Genomic DNA, 15,143 nt, shown 5'->3' on the forward strand with positions numbered 1-15,143 from the left:
GAAACCAGCAAAAACATGTAATTAAAAATAATCAAAATTTAGCAATAATTCACAAGACTATTAAATTGATATAATTAAAAAGATAATTTTTTAAAATTTTTGAAATGGCACGAAATTTATTTTTTTGCGTAATCTTTTCTGAAGTTATCTCTGAAGAACGTCAATATTTGCTTAGTTTTTAATTAATTAAAATTTATCCGAATTTCACATTTTTACTCACCAAGTTATCCATGCGCTAAATTTCTTAATTGTATATCAAACGGTCTGGCCTGTATTACGCCAACACGCACGCACACTCAATCACGCACACAAACACACACGTACTGAAACACACACTTTCTCTCTCACACACGTGCACACACTTTCTATCACACACGCACTCTCTCACACACTTTCTCTCTGACACACACACTCTTTCTCAAGCACACATAAACACACTCCCATTCTCTCTCCCTCACACACTCACGCACTCTCTTTCTCTCTCTCCCACGCACACAAACTCTCTCTCTCTCTCTCCCACGCACACAAACTCTCTCTCTCTCTCTCCCACGCACACAAACTCTCTCTCTCTCTCTCTCTCACACACACACACACACTCACACGTGCTTGTGTGTGTATTATTAGAAAAGATTTCTCATGCATTTGGATTTTTTTATGTATGTCTTCATGAGCATTTATCGAGCTTCTTTTCTTTCTAGTTAGGATTCTATGGACTGTAATGAATACACTGGGTACAACCATAAATCAGTTTTGGGAAAGAATTTTCGACAAAAGAAGAAGATATTCAGATATCACAATTGAAGAAAATTTCATGAAAACTCCTTCAGGTACTTCAGTGCAAAGTATTACCAATCAGCGCCTAAACTATCTTCCATTGAATTATGAGGGGAATTTCAATCCAGATTTAACTTTCAGCCCATATTTTCAAGACGTGACACCCATAGAAATGGATTATATTTCGGATTCTGTGGTCAAAACCGGAAAAAAGCCGTTGCATTTAAAAATAAATTCTCTTAAGAAAGAATCAGCAAATAAGTGCTTTTACCATTCTCATAGAATTACTTCGGCTGCTCAAATGAAGAATCATCCTTTGAGAAAAAGCACAAGCGGCTTTCAGAGACAATCTTCAGAAGGAAGAAATGATAAGACTAAGATAAGCCAGCAAAATTCATCACAGTTGAGTCTAGAAAATTTAGAGAACAGCGGAGTGAAATCAAAGAAGGTGATATTTGGATTGAATAGTTGTAAAAATATACCTAGCATCAGAAGCATTTACAAAGAAAACATGTTTTCAATCCCAATAAATGATCTAACAAGTGGGGATTTTGATAAAGAACCCTTTGATAACAAGCATGATTCCTCAATGAAAATAGAAACAGAGGAAGGAGAAATCGCCGAAGGAGAAGATAATTTTCCTGAACATTACAAAATATATCCAGTTTCCACTCAAATGGAGGATAATGACATTGATGTCACTTCCTATTTAAAGGATATGATTAGAAAGATCAACAGGTTATCCAAAGGTAAAAAGATATTGGAATTGATAAATGATGAGCTGGTTTTGAGTGACGGAGTCCCTTCATCTTCCAATCAATATGATAAGAGAGATGATACCTGGATTAAATTTATTTCTGAAGATAAAACTATAAAATACTGCACAAGAAATGTTGAAGATGATGTTACTAATAGTTCACCCAAGTTTTTATCTGAAAGTAAGACAACGAATTTTGGTAATAATATCGAAGGTATCAGTAAAAACGGAATAAGGTTTGAAAATTCAGAGATAAAAAATGAAGAATTGTTTTCGAAATATGCTTTAGATGATCTGGTTAAAGAAGATGACATAAAGTTTCAAGATAAAACCATCAAACGAGTTGGGCCCGTACCAACAAATAAAATCTACAAAGCAATAGCAAAAAGCGAAAAAAATATCTCATCAACAGAAAACAATTTGATGACCTTAAATATAAATAACTATGACTTTCACGGAGATTCAGATCTTTGGGAATGGAAAGTAAAGTCCGATATTATTATACCTGATGTTAAGACCGGATCAAATAAAAATTCAAAAAAATCAATTAAAAATTTTCAAGTAAAAGCAGATGACCCTATTGTTGAAAAGAGAAATCCAATGGAAAAAATGGAAAAACCTGAGCATATGATAATGGGCTGTTGTGAAGAATGCATGCCGAAACCTTATTCTTACAAGTACGTTGTTTATAATATACCCCGGCAAGAAGAAAATGGAACAAACTTGTTTGAAAAAAATATAGGAAAAGGCTTTCTGAAATACGAGAATGCAGTGTTGGAATCTCCTGTAAAAAATACGGAAAAAATAGAAAATATTTTTGAATCCAGTTCTTTGAACAGAAAGCCCTGCTACTCAAAAACTGACAGGCAAGATCGTTTTTCAAGCAGCGTAGACTCTCTGGCTTACGGATTGCACAAAAACGTCTTTAAGAAACTTAATCCACGCTCGTTGTTGTTCCAAACACCAGCCTCTAAGAATCGTATCCGAGTGTGGGAGGGCGTTAAAAAAGAGTGCAAATCTTCGGAAATCTTACTGGAGAATGGAAGCAGGGAGTTTTTGAAGAAAACGAGTGCCAGACAGCTTATAAAAGAAATACATGATGATGAAAACCCATTGATTTCGCTAGAAAATAAATCTACAGAGAGCTTGTAAGTGGGAATTATTCTGTTTTCGTTATTTTATAATGATACTTAATTAAATAATTTGTTTTAAAACTGCAAAAGAAAGTTTAGAGTAAAGAAAATCCAACCTAGAGTGACTTATATTTAATTATGGAAATGCAGATATAATTAAATTAAATAATTTTTTCAAGGAATACGAGTGCAAAAATGCACAAATTAGAAGAGTATTTCATAGCTATTTCGTAAAGATTTTAATAGTAAAACTATTTGTTTAAAAAAAGAGTAAAATAAATTGAAATAAATAGGCTTCTAAAACTTAAACTTTCCAAAAATTTTGTAAAGTTAATATTAAATTAAATCAGATATTAAAAGCATTCAAAATCAAAGAATCCTCTCTATGTATTATGAAATCTAGTTATAATTAGATTGTAATTAGTTAAATTGTAATTAATTAATTCTTGATGAGCAAAAGAGTTTTGATTCAGTGATTTTATAAAATAACTTAAAGCCGAAAAAAATGCTTTATGAAATCTTTACTTTCAAAAAGATTTAAATGACGTAAGTAATAATATTTTATTTTATTCCGGTAAATAAAAATACTTCAAAAATTATGAAAATGAAATTTTATATAATTTTTTGATATCATATTCTGCAAAATATACTTGACAATCCAACATTTAGATTAAAAAAAAAACTTTTCTAACTTCTACAATTAAATTTTACCGAGTTTTGAAGTTATGAAAATCACTATTTCAGGACAAACAGCAATTTCATAATTTTAGGCCAATCAGTCTTGTAGAATTAGTCTTGAGGCTGATTGGCGTATCTTTGTTATCTACCTAATATTAATTGTGTATCTACCTAAATATTAATTTATTAGAAATTTTTTATGCAAACCCATTGAATTTTCCTTAGAATTTTCTGTTTTCTGAACTAAAATTAATTTTTAATTATCTAAAAAAATCTCGAAACATAAAATGCGCACCTTAATTTCCTTTTAATGTTTAACCAAAATTTTCAGTATCAATTTTCCCCTTCAAAAATAAGATACTTGGAACATTTAAAAGATATTTAAACATCATTTTGAGATAAAATCATTAAAATGCTTTTTTTTCTTTTGGACCTTCAAATAATCATTTTATTAAATATTACATTCTATAATGCTGTTAAAGTTGAATATAAATATATATTTTGGTAATGAAACAATAAAAAGAAAATTCCTTTTTTTCATCTGTTTTTACTGATTCCAGATTCTACTGTCCCCTTAATTGTATAAATAAAGAGTTACACAATATGCATATTCTTTTTTTTTGGACACCCTGTAATAATATATTTAAGAGAAAACAGAATTTCGGAGCTGTACTGATCTGTGCATCTGAATGCAAATGAGTAAATAAAAAAGCAGCCAAGTATTAAAATGTCGTAACACAAAAAGAACATTGAGATTTTTTTTATATATTGAATTAATAGAAACGAAACTACTTTTATCAGCATTTCTTATCATTTGACTCAAGTAGTACTTCAGTAATAAGTAGTTCAAGAGCTTCGATATCAAAACGAAACTTGAATATCAGCAACTTAAAAGAATTTCTAGTAGTATTTTAAGTATCTCTCTCAGTGATAATCAATCCTGGCGGGATTGCAAAGGCGAGTTGAAAAATGTATTTTATTTTGATATCTAAAATTTTACTTATGAATATAAAAAGAAAATTGATAGTTTTAAATCACCCCTTTTTATATGAAATAGAAGCATAATTTGCAATAAATATTCGGTGTAGTTACGTAATTGGGTATAGTCTCTTAATTTCACATTCTGATTTAACCCCTTCACATACAATGACGAGTCTGACTCGCGTATCGATTACAGAATTTTAAATTTTAAATCTGCAATTAAGAGAAAGTACTAAGTAATTTAAAATGAAAAAATCACTTGAGAACGCTTCATCTATAATAACTTATGTTATTATAGAAATTAAAATTAAAATAAATGTCCCAAATAGGATATGTCTTCTAGATAGGAATGTAAAGGGATTAGACTTGTTTTCTTAAAACATAACAAAAAGAATTATAATTCTCCTTAGAAATTATAATACAATTTCCTAATACTAATCAATGTATTATATAAATGTAGTTTATTTCGATTATAATTTAGAGGTTTTGTTATAATAATGAAAAAGTCCTAGTAGTAGATATCGAAAAAAGTGAAATTTGAAATTGGACAAATGACCGAAATCGTTGTCATACAGCAAAAAAATATATGTGTAGTTTATGTAAATTAAACCATTTCAAAGATATCCTTGATCCCCGAATAAGAGGTGGTGTTTGCTCGAACGAACATTGATTGACTTCAGAAAAAAAATGCAAAGCTTTATAACACGGTTACAGTTACAGACAAGTAGGAACAATTTTTTTTGCAAATATGAGTATGCCAAGAATATTTTCCTAAATATCATTAAAAGGACTTGATACTGATTAAGAATTTAGGCCTCGCAACTTTTCAGCAGAGCATTCGTCTATTCACTATTCGTTATATCATTTAAACGCATCTTCTAGCTGGAGTATATATACCAGTTTCAAACAAGTTTTAGAAATTAATTATTGTGTCACTATTCTCTACAAAACAGTGTGTTTGTGTTTAGTTTAATTAAATTAACTTCTCATTTTAAAGCAACTGTAGGGGTATTTTGGGACGGATCTCGTAATTTTGAATCTCGATCAGACGACGAGGACACCTGAGCTGGTACCTCCTCTCTAAGATTCCACGCCACACCAGAGACGGATTTAACGTGCACCAGACCCGCTTACACGATGGTTCTTTGGTTGAATCGGGTCTCGAGCCTGAAACCCTACGGTTCCGAAACCGAGACCTTACCACCAGGCCATTGCAGCGCTCTATGCAATAGTAGCCTGTTACCTACATAAGCAAATTTACCGATGTGGCAAAAGCATCAACCTCCTTCTCATCTGGAATCAAAATATGCAAAGAAATCTTTGTTGCTTGTAGCTGTGTGTTCGTTTCTTTCTCTTGTTCCTTGCTCTTTTCTTTTTCTTGGAGCCGTTTCGTTTTCCATTCCTTCCATTCGATCCAATGTTACATTTCATTTCTCCATCTTGATTACATTTCAAGTACCGTTTTCTATTCTCCGAGTAGCGGTATATTCCATGCATCAATTTTTTTGAAGTCTACAAACAACCCCACTTGTATATCAGGGCAATTAACTGATCGCATTGAATATCCATTTTTGCACTGATTTTTACCTTATCATTTACGAAGTATAGAGCAAGTATCGTAATAGTCAATAAATTGGAACTCCAGGTTTTGAAGAATCTCTACGTTTCAAGACTCCCCCGAGTTCTAAAAACACATTTTTAATATTAAGTCTGTCTATCCGTCGGTTTGCGTCTCTGTCTGTGCCAAAGATAATGAAAAAAAATGTTTGAACTAAACGAATGAAATTTGGTTTTTACAACAAATTTATAGATTGCAATCAAATTTTCAATAAAATTCTTTCAGAGAAAGTCTGTTTATCCGGCTGTTTGAATTTATGTAAACACAATAACTATAAAACGAAGAGAGCTAATAAATAAAATTTGGTATACAAATTTAACATCTATAGTCTAGACACCAATCAAATTGCGAGCTAAATCCAACAAAAAGTTGACCGTAGAAATGAGCTATCAAAAGTGTATAAACGCGATGATTCAAATGCACAATAGTTTGAGTATATCCAATTTGGTACGTGATTTCATGATTGCAATTGTAGCTTTGTGTCAAATTTTTGTTCTAATCGATAGGAAAAGGCATCTATAACACAATTTCGATTTTCGGATATTAGTAACAGCATCCAGGATTAATCGCCAAAAAACATGCCAAGAATCACACAATAGATTCAATAAAAATGCTAAATTCATAGCACATTCATATAGTACAAATAATAAGGCAATACCGCGCGAAGCCTCTCTGGAATGATAAACACCTTTTTAAAAAGTATACCAGAACGTTTGATTAGACCATTTCCGTTGATTAAACTCTTCGCAAGAAATGACTAATAACGCATTAAATAATTTTCAATATTTTTAATCTGACATTAATTGAAAAGTGCAATAAATGTAACAAAGAAAAATCCCCGGGCTTAACATTTATTATTAACAGCATGCCAGGGATTATTTGTCAAATAACTCACCAAGGATCACAGGATCACTTTAGTGAAAATGCTGTATTCGCGCCTAATGTTAATGTTTCGTAACTATTGTACGCCAATGACATGCAAAGCATTCTCTGGGATAACACTTTTATTAGAAAATATGCTGAAACATTCCGGGGGGGGGACTTAGGTATTTACTGTACCCTAACTTTGTTCCATTGACTTCCTTTTCAGAATAAGCAAATCCATTTTCAAGTACGCAGATCTGAGTTCTTCCGTGGAATGGCAAAGTTTCTTTGGAAGGACGTTTAAAACAGAAAGTGTTAATGAATGTGGTACGGAGGATTGCTTGGAATTGACGAAGCACACTCAGTTTATGAGCATGCCTAAGAATTTGCCTCCAAAACTTTCAGCTTTAGGCCGAAGTAGTGAATCCTTTTTACAAAATTGGATCAACAGTAGAAAGAAAACCGAAGTACAGAAATCAATGAAAAAACTGTGTAATAAGATTAGAAATGCTTAAGCATTTTGTCCGTAGGTTTAAGGCATCTGCAATTAAATTTTCCTTTTATTATACTTATTTTCTTCGGTTATATTAATATCATAAATAAGACATTTATGACCTGTATTTGGTTAGATTATCGTTCCGGTTTTGAAGATAAGCAGTGACTATTTGGGGGTAGAGCTTATAATTTTGAATAATGGTTAGATGATGAGAAAACACCTGAATCAAAGCGCCTCTACACTACACGAATTTCTACACTATGGTTTTATTCCAGATGCAACATTTAATCTACCCCAGGGTTGACCAGGTTTCAGATATACTACTTCTCTTTCCATATATCCGGGTGGGTTTAAATCACTACGGTTGCGATAGTTTAGGCAAAAGCTGAAGATGAATACCTAATTACCACGATTAAAACACTAGTTGCATACAATGGCAGGACTCAAATACTTCCTTAAGAGGTACGGTCCGTCACCGGAATGGAAGTAATTCGACCTCGCACCACAGCTGCACCGACTTAGGAAAGAAGAACCCCTTATTTAACTACAACTTGTCATTATGAATCTCAAAATACCCGGTCCCCCTTCTCGTTCGCCCTGATGGGATTATTCTAAAAAGACATTACGTTGTATCTTAAATAGAATTACATTTTCAGCTCTCTGAAACTTTAGCCCCCCCCCTCCCCGCCCGACTTCGAAGCAATGCCACTAGACCATCTTAATTCCATGACTCTCATTTCAATATTAGAGAAATTTTAAATTCAATTATACAGAAAATATTGTGATCGTCAAAAAATTCGAACTCGAGATTTGTGGAATTTCCACATTTTAAACCTCCGTCAGTTTGACAGTATGCCTGTCTATCCATAGGCCTGTAATAAAAATGACCCAAAAACGTTTTGAGATAAACGGCTGAAATTAGGTTGTGGTGAAAAGCTTATAAGCCAGATAACGGCTACGAAACACGGGCAATTGCTTTTGTCTTGTTACTTGGCTGCGAACCACAAGGTCCCAGGTTCTATCCTCGCTCAGACAATCCGCTACAAGGTATATGATCTTTACACCAAATTTATGGATGTCTATGAAGTCTTGAGTAAAATCCGTTCAAAGGAAATTTGTCAGTTCGGCTATTCGAATATAATACAAAAAGAAGAGAGCTAGATGGATAAAATTCGGTACGTAGATCTAACATTTATAGCGTGGACATCCATCAAATTTGAGCCAAATCCAAGGAGAGGTTAATCATCTGTCGGTCTGTGGTCTGGCTACTTGATAACTCAAAAATGTAATGACTTAAATACATTAAAATTTAGTATGTGATTTTATGATACTATCAATGTTAAATTTGTCCCAAAGGAAAAATTGTATACAGACCAAATTTGGTTTAACTTAACAGTACAAGCATTTTGTAATGGTTCCAAACACATCACGGTATTTTATTGACACTTACACTTTTTTTTTTCATTCCCAGCCAACTTTGGCAACTAGTTGAATCGGCGGAATTAGGGATTTCGAAAACTTTCGATTAAATATTTTTTGTAGCCGTGTTTTAAACATTTTCATCAAGAAAATATTTTTAAACTTCAAATTTCGATAGACACATCGTTCGTACTACTTTAGACGCCTTACATTGTTCGGTTCATTATGTTATTCATTTCCCTAATTTTCAGTCTATATGTTTAAAGATAAAAATGATTGCACTAAATATTTTTTTACCATTTCTTGATTCTAAAGTTTAACTGTAACTGTAAGTATAACAATATTAAAAAAAAATATTAAAAGCATATCTAATGTTAAAATTTACTCAATATATATAAAAAAAATTGAAACTTAGAATCTTGATAATCCAAAAAAAAAAAAAAAAAGTCAGGATGAAATAGAAGTAACAGCAACAAAAATTATTTGAGTTTCAATTCAACAATGAAATAAATTGTAAAATACACTTAAAATAAAATAAAAAAAAATAGATATTTGAGTTTCGATTCAATAGAGAAATAAACTGTTGCAAAATGCACTTAAAATAAAATAACAAATTAATTAACAATTTTTAAAACTAATTAAAAGTAAAAAAAATATTTAACAAAAAATTGGTATCAATGAAAAAATAATTTTTAAAAATGTTAATATGATAAGAAAATAGTTTTTATGCTGCAATAATTTCGGAAATTGTAATGAAAAAAAGCGTCAAAATTTATTTTATTTTTAATTTAATTGAAACTCTAATTAAAATGCCAAAAAAAGAGAAAAGAAACCATTCAGAGAAGCATATCTCCACCTCACAAAATATTATTAAAAATATAATTTGTTAGCTGAAATATAATATAAAATAAAAATATAATTTTTAAAAAAATAAAAAAATATAATTTGTTAGTCTACTGGTCTGTCTTGTAGAGCGCCGCCTCATACACTCACATATTCTCCTTTAGTATTCGTAGAGATTATAGAGATGCAACCGCATCAAGTTTGAATTACACATATTGATATATTTAATGAAAACAAACAATCGCAAAACTGGTATTATCTCTCTATTACAAGACATTGCAAACTTTCTATTTTATTTGTTTTGTATTGAATAATCCTCGAATCTGACGCAAGAGAAAATACATATTTTAAAGACAATATTATCATACCACAAAAGAAAGGCGGTAGATAAATGACAAAGTTCCATTGTTTTGGAAATGATGACACAATATTTTGAAAGTAGATTGCTGTAATTGATTTTCATCTAAAACTTGAGGCAAAATTTACTATCAATGAAAGAGAATATCAGTAGATTACACAAATTGAAATTGAAAATATTTTATTATTCTTTATGTAAAAAAGAAATGCGAATGAAATATGGTGGTATATTATGTGAATTTACTATTATGTGGTTCTTTTTGTGGAGGTATATTATGTTGTTCTTTATGTGAATGAAATATGAAGGTATCTAGTCATACATTTTCGTTATAATTAAACTTATTCAATACATAAAAATGTTCAAATTTCTCTATACGTGGAAAAGTATTGAAATCAGTTAAAAAAGAATTGATATTTTGATAGAATTTTGAAGTTTTATTCATTTTTTGAACTTTTAAACCACACTAATGAGTGATTGCTTGATCATGAAGAATGCAACTGTACTCAATTATGGATAAAAACGAGTCTACAATTCGTAATTCTCTGGTGCCACCAAAACGGAGACTACATCTTCAAATGAGATACATCTGTTCACTTTTGGAGTCCATAACGGATTTTTCAGAGGGAAAAAGGCACCCCATTTTCTTCGTCATAATGTAATGAAGATAAATAGCATAATACAAAAACCAGTTAAGGTTTTATAATTACAGTTACGTTTACGGACCTGTAATGTTAGTCAATTGTGATGCCGCCTGAATTGACTAATAGATGCAATCTTGTACAAAAAAAAAAAAAAAAAAAAAAAAAATCAGTGATTTTTCGGATACCGAGTTTATTATTATCAGTTATAATTTAGTAACTGCAATTTGCATTGAAAACAATTATTTGTAGCGGTTACATAAATCTATTACATTCTCTTTTGATACAACAGATGGCGTTACCTTATTAACAACAAGGTATATTTTTTATGATCCTTCTTGGAGATCATCAAAAGATTGTGTTCTAAGCGAGTATTTTCATGTTCGAAATGTGGAACGTAGCAAATAATTAAATAACTGTTCCTGAAACTCTTCTACTATTTTAACACATCATAATGAATGTTATAATAAATGAGTCACATCATAATGAAGTTAAAAAGAGTCACGTCCCTCTACCTATACCAAATCTTTGCCCATTATATTAAGTAAAGAAGTTATCTCATCTCAAAATACTTATTTCAAATTTGATTGACATATGAATAGCTGCATTCGATTGTTCAATTGTGCTAAATTGCAGAATATACAGTGGCTCAAAAAATTGAGAGTACACCTTACTTTTACTTGATAAATGCGACTTTCAATATAAATAACACATTACCGGGAAGTGCAAACTTGTTTTTATTTTTACACATAACAAATGGTTTAATTTAGAGTAAAAATAAAGAAAACTCAACGAAAAATTTCTAAATTGAAACTTTTTAGAAACATTTTAAATAAACATACGCAGAATTTTGCCTCAAAAAATTGAGAATACACCAATGAAATTTTTTCAATATCACGCATAGAAATAAAGTGTCACTATTAAATTGCATGTGTTTTGGCTCTTATAATGGCCTCTAAACGTCATGGTACCGATTCGACCCATTTTTGGTGGTATTTGAAGATATTTTACCCCATTCTTCTTGCACCACTTGTTTTAAATGGGTTTTGTTTCTAATTTTGTATTTTTGAACCCTTTTTTCGGGTATGGCCCACAAATATTCAATGGCATTGATGTCGGAGTACTGTGGTGGTGTGTGCAACTGCTATTTACAAGGAAAAAGACACCATATTTTGAAATTACATGTATTCTGTTTAGGGTCGTTGTCCTGCTGGAAAATGAAATTTCCATCTAAACCCAAATTTTTAGCACTTTCCTTTAGATTGCTGCGAAGTATATCCAAGTAAACCGTATAATTTATAATGCCATCTATAAAAATTAAATTTCCTACCCCGGATGAAGCCATACAACCCCAAATCATGACGGAGCCACCATCATGTTTAACTGTAGGACGTAAATTTTTTGGATACAAAGCAGTATTAAGCTTTCTCCATACAGTAAGATGGTTGTCACTGCCAAAAATGTGGAGGTTTCTTTCATTACTAAATATAGATTTCTTCCAAAGGTATTGGTCTTCAATTGAGGAGTTTTTGCAAACTTCAAATACTTTTTCTGAATTTGCAAGCTGGTGAATGGTTTCTCTCTAACAATGCTACTTTTATATCCAGCTTGTTTAATGGCATTTAGCACAGTTTCAGCACTTACACTTTTGCCTATGATTTGAAAAGTTTCTGCAACAAGTTGGATGAACCATATGGTAGCAGCAATCTAAAGGAAAGTGTTAAAAATTTGGGTTTAGATGGAAATTCCATTTTCCAGCAGGACAACGACCCTAAACAGAATGCACTTAACGTCAAAATATGATGTCTTTTTCATTGTAAACAACAGTTACACACACTACCACAGTACCCTGACATCAATGCCATTGAATATTCGTGGGGGATACTCGAAAAAGTGGTTCAAAAATACAAAATTAGAAACAAAACCCATTTAAAACAAGTGGTGCAGTAAGAATGGGGTAAAATATCTTCAAATACCACCAAAAAGGGGTCAAATCGGTACCATGACGTTTAGAGGCCATTATAAGAGCCAAAACACATGCAATTTAATAGTGACACTTTATTTCTATGCATGATATTGCAAAAATTTTATTGGTGTATTCTCAATTTTTTGAGGCAAAATTCTGCGTATGTTTATTTAAAATGCTTCTGAAAATTTTCAATTTAGAAATTTTTAGTTGAATTTTCTTTATTTTTACTCTAAATCAAACCATTTGTTATGTGTAAAAATAAAAACCAAGTTTGCACTTCCCGTTAATGTGTTATTTATATTGAAAGTCGGATTTATCATGTAAAAGTAAGGTGTACTCTCAATTTTTTGAGCCACTGTATAATTGGTTATGTTTCAGTTATTTATAATACTGTCGTTGAATTTGAATGTCAACAAGCATGTCAGAATAATGTTTTTACATACAGCATTTCTAAAACTTATTTCATCCATTTAACAGATTTAAAATTGTGGTAATACAGTTTAGATCTACGTTTATTAATCAAGGAGTACATACGGGATATCCTTCATCCACCTTGTTGTGCTGATATAAGTATAGAGAGACAGATACAAAAACATTTTTTTTTCTGAATTTAAAAGTTATGAAATATAGAGGTTCGTTAAAACTTTGAAAGATCAGTATAGAGATGTTTCAAATGGCCGTGAAAGGGAATACAGCTTGGATGTTACCCAGATGACCAAGTGAAGTCACATAAAACAGTTATGCAAACAGTTAAAACATAAGCAGTTAAAACATAAAACATAAATAAACATAAAACAGTTAAAACATAAGCAAACTGAACTTCCTATTGTATTGTGCGAAACCGTTTTCTTTTTTTTTTTACTTTCAAGGAAGTTATAACTATTTGCAATAGGTGTTATTATTTACAATTATCATGTATTATTGAACTATGATAAAAAATTTAGTTGATGTTAATATAATTTTAAATTTCCTTTCTTTACTTTTTACTTTTTTACATACAAAATGTATGTGGAAAACTGCAGAATGTATTAATGAACTTCCCATAAATTTCTAAATTTTATACCTCTCCGAGAAAGAAACAAATACTCTAATAATTATGTCTATCTGTCCATGCTTACGGCAATACGATTTCTCAAACATGCAACGAGTTAGATGAATGAGATGTGAAACGCGGAAGTTTCACTGGAATGTAAATATGTATTTATTTTTACGCAAATTTGTTGACAGAAATACATATTTTATTTTCTTTCTATTGAAAGAAATTAAATAAAAAAGTTTGCAAAAAAAATGTTAAATGTTTGTTATCATGTAACCTTGATTAAAATGTCCTATTTATTCTTTTATCTTTTTTTTTATTCATACATTGCGATACAATTCAAGAAGAATATTATACACTTATTGTATTTATTTATGTTCACGCTACCACTTCAATTGCACTGTTAAATATATCTAAATCATTTATTAGTCCTCAATTTATACTAGATATAATTTAAATATTTTTAATAATCATGAGATGAAAGTGAAAAGACAGAAGGGCACTCTCATTATCATTATTCAATTATTTGAAAAGTAGAATGGCCTACAAATGAAATTCTTTAGAAATTATTTTCCAAAAAATTCTCTAACCAACATAAAATACAGAATCAAAAAACAAAAATAACAACCATACACTGAAAAATCCCCCCCCCAATATTCGAAATTTTCACAAATATAATTAGATTGAAGTGCAATACATCTTCGAGATAGAACCATTTTTATTATGAGTCATATGTGGATTTTTATATTTTGAAATAAACAATATCAAATATAGAACCCTCCCGAATTTTTTAATTTAAACAAAATTTGCAATAACTTACCAAAGGGAATTCTCCAAATCCTGCTCAAAAAAACTTCTAAAAAGTAGCCAGTAATGTGTACTACACCACGGATACCAGCGGACTTATTCCCTAAATTTACAATGCAAACTAAACTATGAAGGAAGCTAAAAACAAACAAAAATTTGCTTATCTCTCTTCGGTTACAGGTATGCAAGATATTATCAGACGATCATACTTATCATTTCAAATAAATTTATAGCGATATCTAATTCAGCACAAGAGTCTAGCAATGATATACTAAATGATTCAAGATAAGGCAAGTGCGAAAGCTTGTGAAATTGACATGGATTTTATCGCGACATTCCGAATGGTTTTTACTCTGAGGAGTGAAGAATTGTCGCGATAGTTCCGGTGTTTTCCTGAAGAGAGTCATAGATAACAAAAATCAAAGCGCTGTTATCGTAAAAAACGGTAGTTATTGATTATATTCTATCTTATCAAAGATTTTTTAGATAATAAAAAAAATTTCAAAAATCAGGCCATTAGCTAAAAATACAACCAAGCAATAGTATCATACTCAAATGTATTGGTGAAAGTACAGTGATCTGTTAAAAAAATACCCGTTCACATATTTCATAGATGACCGATATTCAGTTCATATATTTTTTACGGGAATTTGACCAATTTACACTGCCAATTTTCAAAATAAATTAATATTTTTTTCTAAATAACCGTTACTAATAAAATGAATAAGAAAATTTAATAAATTAATGAACAGAAAAATAAAAAAAAAATCTT

At 30.8% G+C, this 15,143-nt stretch overlaps 1 protein-coding gene across 1 annotated transcript in view; it reads right to left on the reverse strand.

Moving 5' to 3' along the window:
* LOC129976233 (major facilitator superfamily domain-containing protein 12-like) overlaps nucleotides 1–14,607 on the reverse strand; it is a 63,722-nt gene extending 49,115 nt beyond the window's left edge. Inside the window, exon 1 of the mRNA XM_056089709.1 lies at nucleotides 14,385–14,607. The gene's annotated coding sequence lies outside the window, so the exon portion shown is untranslated. The remainder of the gene's footprint in view (nucleotides 1–14,384) is intronic.
* Between the last annotated feature and the right edge of the window lie 536 nt (nucleotides 14,608–15,143).

This window comes from Argiope bruennichi, chromosome 7 (assembly GCF_947563725.1).
Source record: "Argiope bruennichi chromosome 7, qqArgBrue1.1, whole genome shotgun sequence".
NCBI classification, from domain to species: domain Eukaryota; kingdom Metazoa; phylum Arthropoda; class Arachnida; order Araneae; family Araneidae; genus Argiope; species Argiope bruennichi.